Source organism: Varanus komodoensis, unplaced genomic scaffold (genome assembly GCF_004798865.1).
Source record: "Varanus komodoensis strain SLA01 unplaced genomic scaffold, ASM479886v1 scaffold113, whole genome shotgun sequence".
NCBI lineage: Eukaryota > Metazoa > Chordata > Lepidosauria > Squamata > Varanidae > Varanus > Varanus komodoensis.
This window is the reverse complement of record NW_025335325.1, coordinates 969,259-986,002: the sequence shown is the minus strand read 5'-3', so window position 1 is coordinate 986,002 and position 16,744 is coordinate 969,259. Positions and strand designations below refer to the sequence as shown.

At 48.2% G+C, this 16,744-nt stretch overlaps 1 protein-coding gene across 3 annotated transcripts in view; it reads left to right on the top strand.

Annotated features, from left to right (window-relative positions):
* The first annotated feature begins 7,918 nt into the window (after positions 1 to 7,918).
* MAP1S (microtubule associated protein 1S) overlaps positions 7,919 to 16,744 on the top strand; it is a 33,475-nt gene continuing 24,649 nt past the window's right edge. For 2 of the 3 annotated variants that reach the window (XM_044421039.1, XM_044421037.1), the window contains exon 1: positions 7,919 to 8,045. The gene's annotated coding sequence lies outside the window, so the exon portion shown is untranslated. The remainder of the gene's footprint in view (positions 8,046 to 16,744) is intronic. The other variant, XM_044421041.1, reaches the window with a different exon arrangement.

The following is a 16,744-nucleotide window of genomic DNA, read 5'->3' as shown; positions in this document are numbered from 1 at the left end:
CAGGGTACTTAGTAGTAGCATGTTTTGCCTACCCAGTCATTTCCCCATTCTAGAGACTGGCCAGGCTTTGACAGAGTCACTTGCCAAGGCAACAGGAAAATATGCAAGAGCAGCCAGGAAGCCCACAGGAAGAAAAGCTGCTCAGACGGAGGACTAGGAGAAGCAGGTTCAGGCACTGCAAGTCTGAATGGCAGAGTTGGGCAGTGCCAGCTCTGAGCAGGACTTTGCAAAAGAACTGCTGGCAGAGACAGAATAGATGGTGTGCTTCTTTCACCAGAAAGTGCTGAGACTAAGACTGGGTCCTGCTTGATTTGGCATGAATGCATCACAAGGCTGACTTGCATTGCATGGTGGTATTTTAAGCCAGGTTGGAGTCAGTGCAGCGTAGGGCCACGAGGTTGGCGGCCGGTTTACAGGGGATGCCGTATGAGGCGAGACTGAGGGAACTGGGTCTCTTCAGCCTGGAGAAGAGGAGACTCAGAGGGGATCTGTTGGCGACATACAGGCATGTGAGGGGGTGTCACACGGAGGTGGGCAAAGACCTGTTCTCCCCTGCAGAGGAAGGCAGGACGCGCTCCAACGGAGCAAAGGTCAGGGAACCAAGGTCCAATTTGGATGTCAAGAAGTACTTCCTGACAGTCAGGACCCTGAGGGTGTGGAATGGGCTTCCACGGGGGGGGGGGGGGGCCCCATCACTGACGGTGTTCAATGATAGGCTGGACATGCACGTGGTGGGCATGTCGTGAGCGGAGCCGGCTGGAGCCAGGGGTCAGACTAGATGGCCCAGGAGACCCCTTCTAACTCGCTCTGTTTCTTTGTTTCCGGATCTGGATCACCTGCTCGCCAGTTATGACCACGTATCGCCTGGGAATTTGGTCAGAAGGCTAGTTATGCCCTCCTGCAGGTCACTGATAAAAAGGTTGAACAGAGTCAGTGCCAGAACTGAGCCGCGGGGGAGGCTGCTTGGCACTGGCTGGCATCCTGACGATTCCCCACTGATGGTCCCCTCTGCTTGCGGCCCATCGACCATACCCAAAGCCATCGGGCAGTGCATCTGTCCACCCCAGGCCCCAGCAATTCCTTGACCAGGATATCACGCGGCGCCTTGCCAAAGGCCCTGCCAAAATCCATGTGAAGCACATCCCCCATCCAGCCCCCTCGAAACCTTGTCATTGAGCTCCACAAGGTTCATCTGGCAGGACCTGTTTCCGCAGAAGCCGTGTTGCGTGCCTGCCAACCCCCTTCCTTATTCAGGGTTTCTAGAGCTTTCCCTATTATGAGCTTTTATTCTAATCAAGACCATTGTCTTTTAAACTGTGTTTTAATGCATTTTTATTGTCTTAATTAAATTTTATTCATGATTGTAAGCCACCTTGAGTGTTTGGGTAGAAAGATGGAGTAGGAGAACAAGTAGTTTTTGCATTTGCACGAACAGGAGGCAAATGGACCCACTGCTCCACATATAACCCCATCCTTCCTTCCTTTCTACCTACCTACCTATCTCCATTTCCATGCTGCCCCATAACCCAAAGGTTCTCTGGGCAACTTACAGCATCTTCCTGCTGCTATTTCAGCAGACCCTGCCATATGGTGGCAACTTTTCCCTCCTAAGCCACATGCATGAAATTTGATTCACTTGCATGAATGGTCCCACACATTTATTCACATGCATAGTGAGTCAAAGCCTAATTCAGAAAACTGGAACCTACCCAAGGATTTGACATTTAAAGAATTTAAGCTTTGCAAACTGTTTGGCTGAAAGGGTGTGTTAAGACGCATTTTTTAAAATGCAAGTAAAATGCATATTATAAAAAGAATTTGCAGAGAAGCTGCAGGAACAGGCTTTTGAGTGAACAAATGGGCCTGTTCCAGCCCCATGGGACAACAATGCCCTGGACCGCATGCCCTGAACCCTTTCCCCTGTTCCCCCTCTGCAGTGTGATGTGGGGGAACCGTGTGCTGTGAGGAAAGGGGCCCACATTGGCAGACTCTGCAGCTGCCCCCGTGGGACATCTTGCAACCTGCACATCCTCAAGTGCTTATGGCACAGCGGCTGGACAGGAGCAACTTTGGGTTGGGCAGTGTCTGCTCTGGCACAGGTGAGAAGCAGGGGCACACCGGGCCATTTTGGTCAGATAGGTAAAACCCAAACTCAGAAAGCAGTTCCCTGTGCTGCACTGCATACCCCTGTGAGACCCAACAGTGCACGGAGGCCATAGTTTCTGGCTCTGGATTTACAAGGTAGTTCCTGAGGTAAGAAGACTCCTACCTGAGGGGACACAAGTGTGGCCATTGCATACCTAAGGGCTCTTCTTTCTTCAAGGTCTGTCTTGCACCAATCTAGAAATCAGAGAGTGGGGCATATCAATTTTTCAGGTGCCTTTCAAAGCCCCCAGAGCAATAGGAAGGCACTAATACGTAGCCCTGTGAAAGAGAAAAGAATTCTCAGGTACCTGAAGAAAAAAAGTATTTGCCACTTTTTTCCACAGGTCCCTGGGATTTTTTCCCCTCTTTCCTTCCAGTATGCTGCCCAATCCAAGGATTTCTGGGTTGTTCACAAAAATCACAGCCCCCAAGTACATTATAAATATAAAATCTTTATTAAGCCATACATTTGGAATAGGTTTAGAAAACCCCAATGCGTGTATTTATTTCCAAAATTGTTGTGTGAGCAAGGGATGACCTAAGAGAACACACTGTAGTCAGGGCCCTTTGCAACAATGTCCTGCAGGCGAAGTCGGTTCTACACTGTGTTTTTCTGCTGGAGGGGATTTCGTTCACCCCCCAGCTCAGCGAAGCAGACTTGTGCGAGAGGTGATGAACTGCCCCCAGAAACCAGCTTGCATCCATACATGCCCTTTGAGGAAGCAGAGTGATCAGGGCTGGCAGTCGTTGGCAACCTTCTCCTCCAGAAATGCATCCAGTCCCCTTTCAGAGCTGTGCAACTGGGTGGCCATCATGGCATCTTGCGGCAATGAAATCCAGTTTACTTCTGTACTGTGCAACAGACTTTCTTGTAGCTCTCCTGAGTCTATTGGTTCTGCCTTCGGAGGAGCAGAGAAGTCCACTAGCGACTAATGCTAGTCATTAAGATTAAATAGCAAAAAGACAACATATTGCTAACAACCCTTTTGCATCGTTCCAGGCAAACGGTAGTGTACAGAAGTTTCCCTTCTCCAAATCAATCGTTTCAGGATTTAACCAGCAGGTGGCAGCCAAAGACTTCTATTCCTCATCACCTGTGTCAAGTTCATGTCAGATGCAAAGAAATAAAGCAAGATCTAGGCATGGCAGGGTCGTTTGTACCTGTATGTGTTATCAGGGTGATTAAACAACTGGAAGAGGACCATCCATCCTGAGAGCCACACTACTGGCGGATGCGGAGACCGGGGAAGCAGAGATGCAAAGTGGGATGATTTTGCTTCAAGGGGGGACAAGGACGTGCCAAGGTCCCACAGGGCTGACTAGGATTGCTGCACCATCCCTTCGCATTCTAAACAGAATTATAATCAGGAGGTGGGGTGATCAGTACAGCAGTTTTCATTTTGAAATGGGGGATCCTTTCCTGCAACAAAAGGGTGCTTATTTTCAAACTAGTTTTCTTTTATTGCAGGAAGAAGTCCAGCTTTATTCACTGGCAGTCCCATTGAGTGCACTGAGTTTAATACACAGTACTGCACATGCTCAGAGTACTCCCTTTTTAAAAGCAGGTTAGCAGATAGATTTGAGCGGGCAGTTGCGTCTGCTGCAAAGGAAGGCAGACGGAGTTGCTAGGATGGGACAGTGCCCGGGGGGGGGCGGCGGGGGGGCATTGATTGCAAGCTTCAGAACCAAGCTGCACACGTGGCCACCTAAGGGGTCTGCCCAGCAGGACCGAACATTTCCTGGGAAAACAGCTCAGCAGGGGTGTCATTCTGGGGGCCTTTCCTTCGCAGGGTTGGCGTATGTTGGAGGTGACTTCAGAGCACATGACAAACCATGGGCAGGCTTGCTGTTCAGAAATGCTGCTCATTCAGGACAGCTTCCAGGCCTTTTGCTGCAAAGGGTTGGACTCTAAGAGAGACCATGAAATGGACAGACCCAACTCAATAGTAAGTCAGGCCTGGGGTCCAAATCCAGCACTCTGGGTGTCCCCAGATGCCCATGCTGCTATTCCCTGCATGGTCTTGTCCGGGCATTGCGATAGCAGCAGCTTTGCTGGGGAGGCCCTGTTGCCTTGAACCCCCGCAGTTTATTGAAAGATCACCCAGGCACTCTCTGCACAGAATTCATACTCCCAACAGCGCTATCAGGTGGAGGCCAGACCAACCACCGGCTTCCAGAACATACACAGAGTGTGTTGTAGGTTCTGAATCATGTGCTCAGCAGCACGTTGGATGATGATGAAATAATGAGGACACAGTCAAAAAGAAGGTGAGAGCTCTGCAGAGGAGGCTTGATGCAACAGTATGTGATGACAGGAGACTGTGAGGTCACTCATGAGTCATTGCAAGTCTTGGTGAATTAATCAGGCCAGGCTGCAGCTGCTAGCAGATTAGCAGCACAATTAGCAACAGTTGTCAATGCAGTTAATTTTACAGTTGAGCCCAGAGTTCCTGTTTCTTATGCTAAACTAAACCAATGCTAAACAGAGTCTCTGCCTGGAATTCTGGTGCTTTCTGAGAAGGGGGTGCAAGTATATTGCAGCTTTGATTTTATTACGCAAGGGACACATAAGCAACCCTTTCCCACCAGGAATATCTAAATTTCCCAACCTGAACCAGGGAAAAAAGATTCTGCACATGCACAGAGGGCTATTTTCTCTATTGTTCCTTTGCCTGCTTTGCACATGCGCCTCGGCTCACGAATGCCTCAGTTCACGACCAAATCAGGTCACCAACAGAAATTTCAGAAAAATTTTGCTGCCGGTCGTGAACTCCACATTGGGTGACAATCGCGATCGCGCCTGCCTTCCCTGCACAGGCGCCATTACAATTGTGCTTGGGGGTGGGGGATGGCTGCGATCGTGGTCCTGCTCATGCAGGGAAGATGGGCACGATCGCGGTTGTGCTCTTGGGCGGGGGGAGATGCCTGTGATTGTGCTGGGGGGAAGATGGCCCCAATCTTTGTTGTTCTTTGTTGCTTTGTTTCAAATTTTTGTGATTAAAAATGGTTATAGAATGGATTAAGCTTATTTACACTGAAATTTATGTGGAAATTTGACTTGGCCCATAACCAATTTGGGTGGTGACCAGAGTCCTGGAACAGATCAAGTTCATGAGCCAAGGTACTACTGTACATGAAAAAGGTGCCACAGTGCATGAGCAGAATGCTACTACAAAGTCTTCATTCAATGTATTGTCTGGAAAAAGCAATTCATACACTCAGGGGAAAGCTTAATTATTGGCCTTGATTAAGAGAAAAGCATTCTGCACATCTTTAGGCGATGTCATTGGGCTTCATTGGCTACTCCAAATTCGCCAAGGAGTACACTGCTATTGTTATGATTCTCTTTTAAAGCCCTCTATCAGTTTACTGAGGAAAAATTTTGCAGGCACCCTCATTCAAGGGGAAACCCTGCCCAACTCTGCATATGCTGATCTTCTCATTAGCCCTCCATGTTCTTCAAAGCCATCTGCCCTTTCAGTTCACTGCAAAGAAAAGAAAAATATAGACACTACATTCTACAGAAGCTTCGGGGGATGCTTTTTTAGTCCATGGGTCCCCAAACTACGGCCCACAGGCTGGATACAGCCTGCCATGCTCATTTATCTGTCAGTGAGCAGGACAGCTGTAGTTTCAAACAATGCATGCTGGGAACATGGGCGAGAAGGTGCTACTGCAACCGCGTCTTGCAGCCCAGCGTGGGATCTAGCTAGAAACCTTCCTTGCCGCACAGTCAGGCTCTTGACCTGATCCAAAATGACACACCTTACATTCCAGTGCTCTTGATGCACCAAAGAAGTTGCTTAATATCCCAACCAAAGCTGTCTGGAGAAAACCCTTTTAGCGGGCTCATCCAGCCAGACTGGCATGAGGGCAGCCCTGCCATAGGAAGGGGCGTTCTCAAAAAATCTGGCCTTTACTGATTTTGGAGTACTGATGGTGAGAAAAAGGACTAGCAGGAAGTCACCCTGGATGGCAGAGGTTGCTATGCCAGCTTTAGCCACCAGGGGTGGCCTTGCTCTTGCTGAGTTTGTTGGCCTTACATTCCTGCCTCCCTTCAAGCAGCAGCCCCTATTACACCACCATGGGTCCTCGAACTGTGGCCTGCGGGCCAGATATGGCCTGCCATGCTCATTTATCCGGCTCGCCTCAGAGCTTTTGGACTCACTCGGACGATCTCCAAGCGAGTCCAAAAGCTCTGAGCCAGTGCAGGCGTTCTCTGAAGCTGAGCAGAGCCGGTGCATGCGCCAAATCGTAGCGGCTCAACTGTGCGTGCACCGGCTCTCTTCCCCACCCACCTCTTTCATGCATATACAGAGCGGGAATACGGGGTGGGAAACAGAAGAGAGGAGGGTGAAAGAGAGAGAGAGAGAGATGAAGACACTAAAAAGGATTGAAGGTAAGAAGAGTATAACTTTTTACATCCATTTATAAGTATGTGAGCCATGTCCCCGGGTGCGGGAGCCACGGCCTTCTATGGGCAAGCCGCCACCGTCGAGCGGCCGCCGCGCTTCTTCCCCCCACGGCGGGGAGAGGCGGGAGGCGCCCTGCTTGGACAGCCGCAGCCTCCTTCCTTCGCCTCGGAAAGAAGCCCTCGCCTCCCTCCTCACGGCCCTCTCCCGGCTGGGGGAGCTGCTCCACACTCGCCTCCCTGGCCTCCTGCTCCCTCAGAACCTGGCCGGTGGCGAGGACTATAATTTCCATTATGCCCAACCAGCATGGCCAATGGAAGTTGTAGTCCAACTCATGTGAGCAGTACCCGTTTTGGCAAGGTTGCACTTGAAATATGATGGCCATTGGCTCTGCATCCAAATACGGCCATTGTGTATTGTGGGAATTGTTCTGGGCTGACTTGCTTCAAATACCACAGTGGCATTGACAGTATTTGTCCTTAGTGTTTTTGCTTCATTCTTTGTAACTGCCAGTCGCAGTCCTCAGCTGCATTGTGCAAAATACTCTATTTGGTGCCTTGGTCGTGCTGTAGCTCTGTCCCTCGAATATGGACATGCTCTTCCCCACCTCATCTGCTGCAGCCCGAGCGAGCGGAGCAAACATTTTTTAATTGTAATTACTTTTTAAATTTATTTTAATTTTAATTAATTTTTCAAATTTTAATTACTTTTTAACTTTATTTTAATTAATTTTTAATGTGCAGTGTGCATAGGAATTTGTTCACATTTTTTTCAAACTATAGTCTGGCCCCGCAAAAGTATGAGGGACAGTAAACTGGCTCCCTGCTTAAAATGTTGGAGGACCCGTTTTAGCCCCTCCACTTCTCAGTTCGCCCGAATATGAAATACAAACACTCAGAACGGTACTCTACACGTGCTCAGGGGATCATCCCTTTTCTTTTCGCCTTTCAGGTCACTTTAAGGAAAACACAGAGACTGCACTCTGCACATGCTCAAAGGGTGCTCTTCTTAGCCCCTCCTTCATCTTCCCACGCCTCCTTTTCAGTATGTTCATTGAAGCCGAAAACGCACTGCACTTTCCGCCTTCCCAGCCAAGTCAGAAGAGACCGGGAGCCGCAGCACGCATGCGCGATAGCACTCTCCTCCCCCTCCCCCATCTGTCGCATCTCCCATCCCTCCGAAGACCCGGGACCGCCCAAGGGGTGGTGGCCTGTCTACGCCTCCGCCTTTCGATTGGCGGGCGGTGACGCGCCTGGGCGCGGCCGGCGCGAGAGGCGCCTTCAAAGCTTGGGCGGAGTGGGGCGGGGCAAACGGATGCCTCTCAGGCGCCGAGCAAGATGGCGTCCGTGGCGGGAGGCGGAGGCGAGCTCGCGACCCGCGCCCGCGCCACGGCCCTGCCCCTGCCCCGCTTCACGCTGGTGGTGGTCTTCGGCGCCGGGGGTGGCCGGCTGGGGCTGCGCAGGGCGGTGCTGGAGGCCGTCCGAGCTGGTGAGGGAGAAAAACGGAAGTTGGCGAGCCGGAAGGGGGGGGAGAGGGCGGCAAGGGGGGGGGGGGGGGGGGGGGGGGGGGGGGGGGAGCAGCGCGTGCGAGAGTGGGCAAGCAGCGAGGGAGCTGTCTCTGTATATAATTAACTAATTGAAATAGCTCACCATGTTCTGGTAATTATTGCATATCGCTGCAATTAGCACGCTGTATGTCCGTAATTGATAGCATTCAGTTATAATTTATGAATATGACGTCCTATTCATGTGGTTCATTAATATAATTATGTGTATGCTTATAAGTACCTATGCATTCAACTTGTGCTAGTAATTACGTATGCATATAACTGACTCATTTAACTAATTTTTGCCTGCATCTTGTCAAGTCTTCGAAAGGAGCTGAAGTTAGATTCTCTGAGGTTCTTTCTTTCCCCACTTTTGCAGCCACCCATTTTAATCTTTGTTAGAAGAGCTCTGTCAACTAGGTTGGGCACAAAAAGATTGGGGGGGGGCAGGAGTAGAAAGAAAAGCCCTCCTAATGAGAACTTCCTGGGTGATTTGGGATAACATTAAAGGTTGTGGGGACAGTAAGGTGGAACACAGGTGATAAGAAAGTGCAAAGTTACGGAAAAAGATGGCCTTCCCCAGCTAGATGCTTTCCCCCCAGATGGCCTGACCATGCTTAGTTGTAAGGGAGGTTGAGGGTGTTGCTATTTGTCAGTCATTTATAAACATTGAGTCTATAAATTCAAAGCTCTCTTGATCCTGCTGCCCCCCCAACCCAACCCAACCCAACATTTCAGGGGATCTCAAAGGCTTTGCATTGAAAAGCTTAAAGCAGCCAAACATGAGCAGTTCTGTCCTGCATAGATTTATGTTTAAAGTTGTTTTAAGATCTACATGTCTTCCCATGTGTGGTATATAAGCACATTTTTATAATGTGTTAAGGGCTGATTCTTTATAAACTACATAAGGTGATTTGGCTATTGGGCAGTATAGACGTGGTTTGAATTAATTTCTACTCCTGAGAAAACATAGAAACAGAGCGATTCAGAAGGGGTCTCCAGGGCCATCTAGTCTGCCCTCCTACACTAGCCGGCTGTTAAGTTCAGTGGGACTTACTCCCATGTAAGGATGTGTGTAGGGCTGCAGCTTCAAGGATTCATTTTCTACAGTAATACTGTGAAATACATCAGGCCTGGCTAAAGGGCAGCATTGTCTTCTGTAAAAACTACAAGTTATTAAACAGATGTCAGTGCAAGCCAAGATTATTGTTGCATTTCCATGGTATTTTTTTTAAATCGTTCTTTCATGTAAGGACATTCATGTAAACAAAGTTACAATCCTGCATTCACAGTTGAGAATAGGCCCCATTGGAATGGGTGGAACTTGCTTCCAAGTAAGCATAGATTGGATCATACTGTAAGTCACTTGGAGCAGAACAATCTGTTCATATGTGCCTTCCCTCCCTAGATTAGGTTGATCTAGCTGAGTTTGGATGAGTTTTAAATGGGTTTGATTCAATTGCCTTGAAAGCTACAGGCCTTGAAAATGTTTAGCTGGTTGCCTTGAATTTAGCCATAAAGTGCCTTCTCAGAGAAAATCTCCTGATTGTTTACATAAAATAGCCTTCTGACAAATTCACTTGATTGTTATGTCAGATTTGTGATAATAGCATTTTGAAAAAGCTTCAGACATGGGGGAGGAGATGGAGCTTGGGTGTGTGAAAAGCCTGCAATGATTTTTCTTTATCTTTTAAGAATGCAGTTTATATCCTCTCAAGGAGCTTAAGGGGGCACAGATGAAGTCTGCCATTTTATTTTCAGAACAACCCAATAAGGAAGGCTAGGCTCTGAGAAATGATCTGACTTAAGGCCACTCAATCAGCTTCAGGATAGAGTGAGGATTTGAACTTGGGTTTAGTCTGAAAATGTCAATGTTACACATCGTAGAAGAGGGTTGATTCCTGGCTTTGCATGTGTCCAAATATTTTAAAGGTTCAGCAACCTTTGACGTAAGAAAGAGAGCCTAACTGGCCAAGAAACAGCACTGAAAAGTGGAAGGCGATGTTTCCCCTTTTTAAATTTCAGACTCAGGAATGTTATTTGTTATTTCAAACAAGGCATCAGAAAGCCCTTTTGAATGGAGAAATACAATTTGGAATTCAATCCTTGAAGGCAGATGTTTCTTTGAGAAGGAGGTTTCTCTTGGTTAGCATCTGGAATTGGCAGAGTTACTTTCATATTCATTGGCCTCAGTTTTTGAGGCCTCATGGAAAATGTGAGACATTTCAGAGGATTAGAGGATAGCATCAGTGGTCCCTGTCTTCAAAAAGGGTAGCAGAGGAGACAAGGAGTATTAGGCCAGTTAGCCTACATCACTTCTGGGGAAGATGATGGAAAAGCTCATAATTGGGAAAGCTCTAGAAATGCTGGATAGGGAAGGGGAGTTGGCAGTCATGCGACACAGCTTCTGCAAAAATAGGGCAGGGCAGGGCCTTTGACAAGGTCCCACATAATGTCCTGGTTGAGAAAGGGATGAGCTTCAGGAGAGATTGATGCATTGGCCAATGGGTTTGGGCATGGCTGACAGACCTCAAGTGAAGTAGGGAATCATTAGGATGGCGAAGTTCCCCAGGGCTGAGTTCTGGGACTGGTTCCGTTCAGCCTCCTTATCAGTGACCTAGAGGAGGGGGTATACAGTCTTCTGACTGAATTCACAGATGTTACAAAGTGGGGGCGGTGGCCACAACTGGGGGGCAGGCACTTTTGCTGGGGGTCCGACTAAATGTCCCAGGAGGTCCCTTCTGAGTTGCTATGTTATGTTTTCACTGGTAAACAGTTTTTTTTTTTTTAATTTATATCCTGCCTTTTTCCTACAAAGGGCTCAAGGCAGCCTACATCTCCTCCTCCATCTTATCCCCACAACAACAACCCTGTGAGGTAGGTTGGGCTGAGAGTCTGTGACTGGCCCAAAGTCACTCAGTTGGCTCCATGGCTGAGCGGGGACTAGAACCCAGATTGTCTGAGACCCAGTCCCATGCTCTTAACCACTACACCACACTGGTTAACACAGAGCGTTTGTGATTGTCTCTGTAGTTTCATGACTGAGGGTATTTGTGCTGCCATGCCACCATGAGGGTTCAGGACTTGCTTGCTGTTTTTGCAAGCTGAATTATACTAGTTGCTTGGATGAGAGTGGCGAGACATCGCACCTGCTGCGGCATAGGGAGGGTTTCGATTAGCATCCAGGAGGGGTTATCTGACTGTGGAAACGTGCAGGAGGCAAATGAATTGAGGGCCGTGGGCTTCCTGGGAAGGAATTGCACATGGTAGCGATCAATGCCTCCTTTCATCTTGGAATGGGAATTAAGGACGCAGCTGCTTACGTTTCCTGATTCTGAGCAATGTGTAGATTTTGGATTTTGCAGGCTGTCAGCTGAAATGTTTGACTTGTGTTAATAGACCAAAAAAGTTTTTTTCTTTTGTCCCTGTTGCTAGGAAGCTATGGATTGTCCTTTGTTGTAATTGGGCAAGTTGCAGGTCTAGGAAGACAGTTGCTCCTTTTCCAAACTAGCAAACATCTCTGTGCATCCCTATGTTTGTGAAGGGTCAATGCTTTCTGTAATACTTAGGCACTGAGAGAAGCAGACACCTTTCCTGATCAGGAGCCCTGCAGAGGTGTTGCACTCTGAATGTGGAGCCCTGCTGAAGGATGGTGTTGTAGTGCAGTGCTGCTTCTTTCTTTGCACCTTTTGGGAAGAGGCTGTTCCTTCCTGGAAAGCCCATTTGAGCACTTGGGCCTGAAGTTGCACAGCTGTGTTCCATGAGCAAGGCCCTGCTTTCACCTGTGGACCAGTGCTGGGGAGGTGCCAGAGCAGGCAGGGCTTAGGTGAGTGGCTGGCTGATGCTGGAGGCAAGGAGGCATCTGCCACCCCATTGCTGCTGCTTTAATTGTCCTTGAAGAACAAACTGCTTTTAATTCTTCCCTCCCTGGAGAGCCAGAACAGTGGCTGCCTTCTGGTAGCCAGAAGGGGTGCTTTTTGTTCCTGGCTGTGGCTGACTCACTTCTGCAAGGTGCATTTGGCATGTGCACTTGTTGGCATGTGTCTCTTTTGGCAGCTGGAATGAGGGTGTGTGATTTGTGGCATATCCTCCCACCTTGGCTGCTAGTTTCAGCTCATGTGCAGGGCTTGCATTCCTGAGAATATTTGCTTATATATTACTTGGTTGTAAACCACCTAAAGAGCTTCAGCTACTGGTGGCATAAAAATTAATAAATGTTGTAGAAGAAAAGGAAGACAAGTTTCTAGCTCTCCTGAAAGTGGAGAGAAATGTGGGATTTGCCAGCATTTGGGAGACTGGACATCTGTGCTTTGTGAGATTACCTTGTGGGCTGCCCAGGTCATTTCCCTCATTGAATAAGGGCCTGGACTTGTGAGCTGACTGCCTGAGGATGTCATGGTTGTAGCTTTGCTCTCTCGGGGGCTGTGTGTCTTGAACATGCACTCCAAAATATAAATTTTACATGTGTTGGTATCCTACTTGGATGTTAAGCTCTGTACTAATTTGCTGGCTGCAAAGTCCTTATCTCAGACTCAGTTCCTCGTTCATTGAATGGGGATGGCAATACTGGCCTACCTTACAGTAGTAAGGATTACATACAGAAGCTTTGTACAGGTTGTTGATGCACTTATTTTACATTCCTTCAATATTAAGTCTTCTAAAGGGTGAGTGTTCTATTGGGTATGAGGAGCAATACTTAGGAAAATGGAAGGCAGGAGCATAGCAGTAGAAAGGGTTTTTGGGGGCATGAAAGCAGCATTGAGAAATGAAGGACAAGCCTTGCTTTGCTGTGGCTTGAGGAGTGTTGCCAGCTGGCCTGCTCACTCGAAAATCCTTTGGAGCCAAGCAGGCTAGAACCTGGCTGCTTCTTTTCAAAAATGGATGTGGAGACCTGCCCCATGTGGGGTATGCGCAGGTCCAACTTGTGGCTCCTCCTTTTGCTGTGCTGATTCAAAAGCTTGTACGTTATGTAAGTTTGGGCAGATACAGATGAATGCCTCATGAAAGGACTCTACGCATTCAAGATAAGCAGGCCATCCCTACTTTTCTCTTCCCCCTCTTCCCTACATCTAGCAGAAGCCCCTTCTCTTGAACCATCAGCCTGGAGAGAAGGTCTATCCTGACCTCGATAGTTGCAGAATGCGTTTAGGACATGCATGTAGCATTGTTGCAGGGGTGACTCGAAGGGCCTTCCAGGAAGGGGTGATGTGTTGCAGTCCCTGGGCAGATACGCCAGGATATGTCACAGAGCCTTTGGCCAGAGAGGAGCTTTCTGGGTCTTGCTCTCTGGAAGTGAAGGAAGTATGACAGCCAGATGACTTGGCTTCCTCAAAGAGAGATGGTGAACTTCTCACTGACCCACTGAACAAGCTTAAACTGCCCTCCTCAGCTGGTCACAAATGCTTTCCCCATCACTGTGTTGTGTGTGCGTGATTGGATCACTTGCTGTTTGAGTAACTGGGGCTTTAAATTTGGGGACAAGGTCCCTATGCCTGGTCTACACAAGGGTAAACCTTACTGCTGCTTGGAAGGTACTGGGAACTGTAGCACATTCATCTGTAGCCTTGGCATCATGGAATTGCACCCTTAAGATCTCAGTATTTTGAATGCTTTGTGGAAGTGAAGGATTCCAGCCACCTCCAGAATCAGAAGGCATTCCAAATGCTGAGGTGCTGGCCCAACTCGAGCTGTCATGTTCTTCCCTTGTCCTTAACTGGCCATTAAGCCCCCACCCCATCCTTCCCTAGAGTGGCTGCAAATTCCACAGGGAACTGAATGCTTGAACCCTTTAATGTCTGACTGCCTGGCCCAGAGCTCTGATTTTGGATCTCCAGATTTCCCTCTGAGGAGCCTTGCAGCTTGTCATTAGAATCATGCTGCATACTCCCAGGCCTAGAGAAAGGTCCTTGTTCAGCTGCATTGATATATTTTGTGGCTTGTGGTTGGATCCATTGGGTTTGCGTGAGTTCTGCTTCTTTGAGGGATGGTAACATAAGGCAGAATTGCTCAGTATCAAGTTCCTACAAAAGAAGTTCACCCAGATGAAATTTTTAAACATTTAAAAGTAAAGGGAGGTGTGTGATAACTGGTCTGACTTAGATGTAAAGTCTGTATTTCCTTTCTTCTGATGCAAGAAGCAAAGGGCTCTGTTTGTGCAGGGCAGTCGGGGCAGCCACGGCTCGACTTTCCCCATTAGGTGATGCGCTTCCCATTTCTGCAGAGCTTCCTGTGTCCTGACACCAAACAGGAAACAACTGCAGCTGACTTTGATATCATGACCCTTTTTGTCAAAGCAGAGAGTCCAGCTTTTTGGAGAGGAGGGGCACAGAACCTTTTCTTGCAGGAGCTTTTTATACTGAGAATGCATGCACAGAAATCAACAGGATCTTATTTTTTAAATCTACAGTAACTTTCTTCAAGAACTCCAGGGAATAAACAGTGGAGAACCCAATATCTGGAGAAAACATAGAGACAGTGGCAACAGTGAGGTCAGCATAATTGCGGCTGTGGGGAAAGTGCTGCCAACAGTAACTTTGGAGCAACCGCTCTCTGTGGTCTTGTGGACACTGAATGGGTCATCATTTCGGTGCCAGGTTAAGACAGGCCTTTTCTCTAAGGCCTTTAAAGACTTACTTGGCTGCCCAGGGGCCCAGAGGAGGGCAACAAAAATGATCCTGGCTCTGGAAACACTGCCCTATGAGGAGAGACTGAGAGAACTGGGTGTGTTCAGCCTTGAGAAGGCTGAGGGAGGACATGGTATGACCATAAGTACCTCAAAGGCTGTCAGAAAGAGGAAGGTTAAGATCTTTTCTTGCTGATAGCCGAAAGGAAGACACGGAATAATCAAGTCAAGTTGTGACAATCCAGGTTCAGGCTAGACATCGGGAAAAGCAATACAGCAGTGGGACCAGCTGTCTGGAGAAGTGGTGGGCTCTCCCACACTAGAGACATTCAAGGCAAAACTGGACAGCCCCCTGACTGGGAGGGTGTGACTTGGTGTCCTGCAGCAGCAGGGGGTTGGACTCGGTGGCCTTCATGGCTCCTTCCAGCTCTACTGTTCTATGATTCTATGAAGTAGAATTAAGTTTTAGTTATGCACGATGAGGCTGTATATTCATGCAGTGTTTAAATTTTTAGTAAATGAATTCCAATAATTCATTCACACTGTCATGCTCTTCCAGAGGTATCTGTAAGATTATTAGACAGTTTTTCTCTCCAGAAGATATCATCACAGATGCTTGATTTTACAATTCTCAAAACTGTAAATTTGTGTCTGCAGAGACTGCATGCCTCTTCTGCACACAAAAATGTTATTAAAATAAACACAAATTTGAGAAAAAACCTCAATCCCGTTGTTCTTTTGCAAATCTATGTACACAGAATTTATTTATTTATTTATTTAGAAAATTTCTAGGCTGCCCCATTTGCCGAAGCCTCGGGGCGGCTTACAAATAAATTAACATACATAAATAGCAATGTAAAATACCCATAACTGTATAAAATAAGTCACCCTGGCCAAAAAACTTTAAAATAAAAATAACATTAACAATTAAAATGACACTTGAATAAAAAGGTCTTCGCCTGGCACCGAAAAACAAATAACGACGGCACCAGGCGGACCTCTCTGGGGAGCGCATTCCATAGATTGGGCGCCACTGCAGAGAAAGCCCTCCTCCAAATACCTATCCTCCTAATTTCCTTCACGGAGGGTTCCCGGAGAAGGGCCTCTCCCGCTGATCTCGGGGGGCGGGCGGGCATATATGGATGTAAGCGCTCCTTCAGGTAGCCAGGACCCAAGCCATTTAGGGCTTTATAGGTCATCACCAACACCTTGAATTGGGCCCGGACTTCAATGGGAAGCCAGTGAAGCTGACGGAGGACTGGAGTCATGTGAACATAACGCCCAGTCCCCGTCAGCAGCCTGGCAGCTCTATTTTGAACCAATTGAAGTATCCAGACCGTCTTCAAGGGTAGCCCCACGTAGAACGCGTTGCAGAAATCAGGTCGGGAAGTCACCAACGCATGTGTCACTGTCGCCAGGCAGTCGTTCTCCAGGTAGGGGCGCAGCTGATGGATCAGCCGAAGCTGAAAGAAAGCGCTCCTCGCCACCGCTGTCACCTGAGCTTCCAGTGAAAGCTCTGAGTCGAGGAGCACTCCCAAGCTGCGGACCTTGTCCCTAAGAGGGATTGCAACCCCGTTCAGGACAAGGTCCAGGTCCCCCATCCGAAAGCCCGATCCACCTACCAACAGGACCTCCGTCTTGTCTGGACTGAGCTTCAGTTTATTGGCCCTCATCCAGCCCGTTCCCTCGGCCAGGCACCGGTTCAGCACAGCCACTGCCTCACCTGGATTGGTGGAAAACGAGAGGTAGAGCTGGGTATCATCAGCGTACTGATGACTCCGCACCCACACCTCCTGATGACCTCTCCCAGCGGTTTCATGTAGACGTTAAACAGCAAAGGGGACAAAATGGACCCCTGCGGTACTCCAGGGCAGAGCTGCCATGGCGCAGAGCCATGAATCAACCTGTTACCTCTTAAGTGCTACATTTCAAAAAATTCAAAGAATAGAGGAAGATTATTGGGAAAAGAACTGCACAAGAAGCAAAGTGTGAGGAGGGAGAGACAAGCAGTTAAAATGA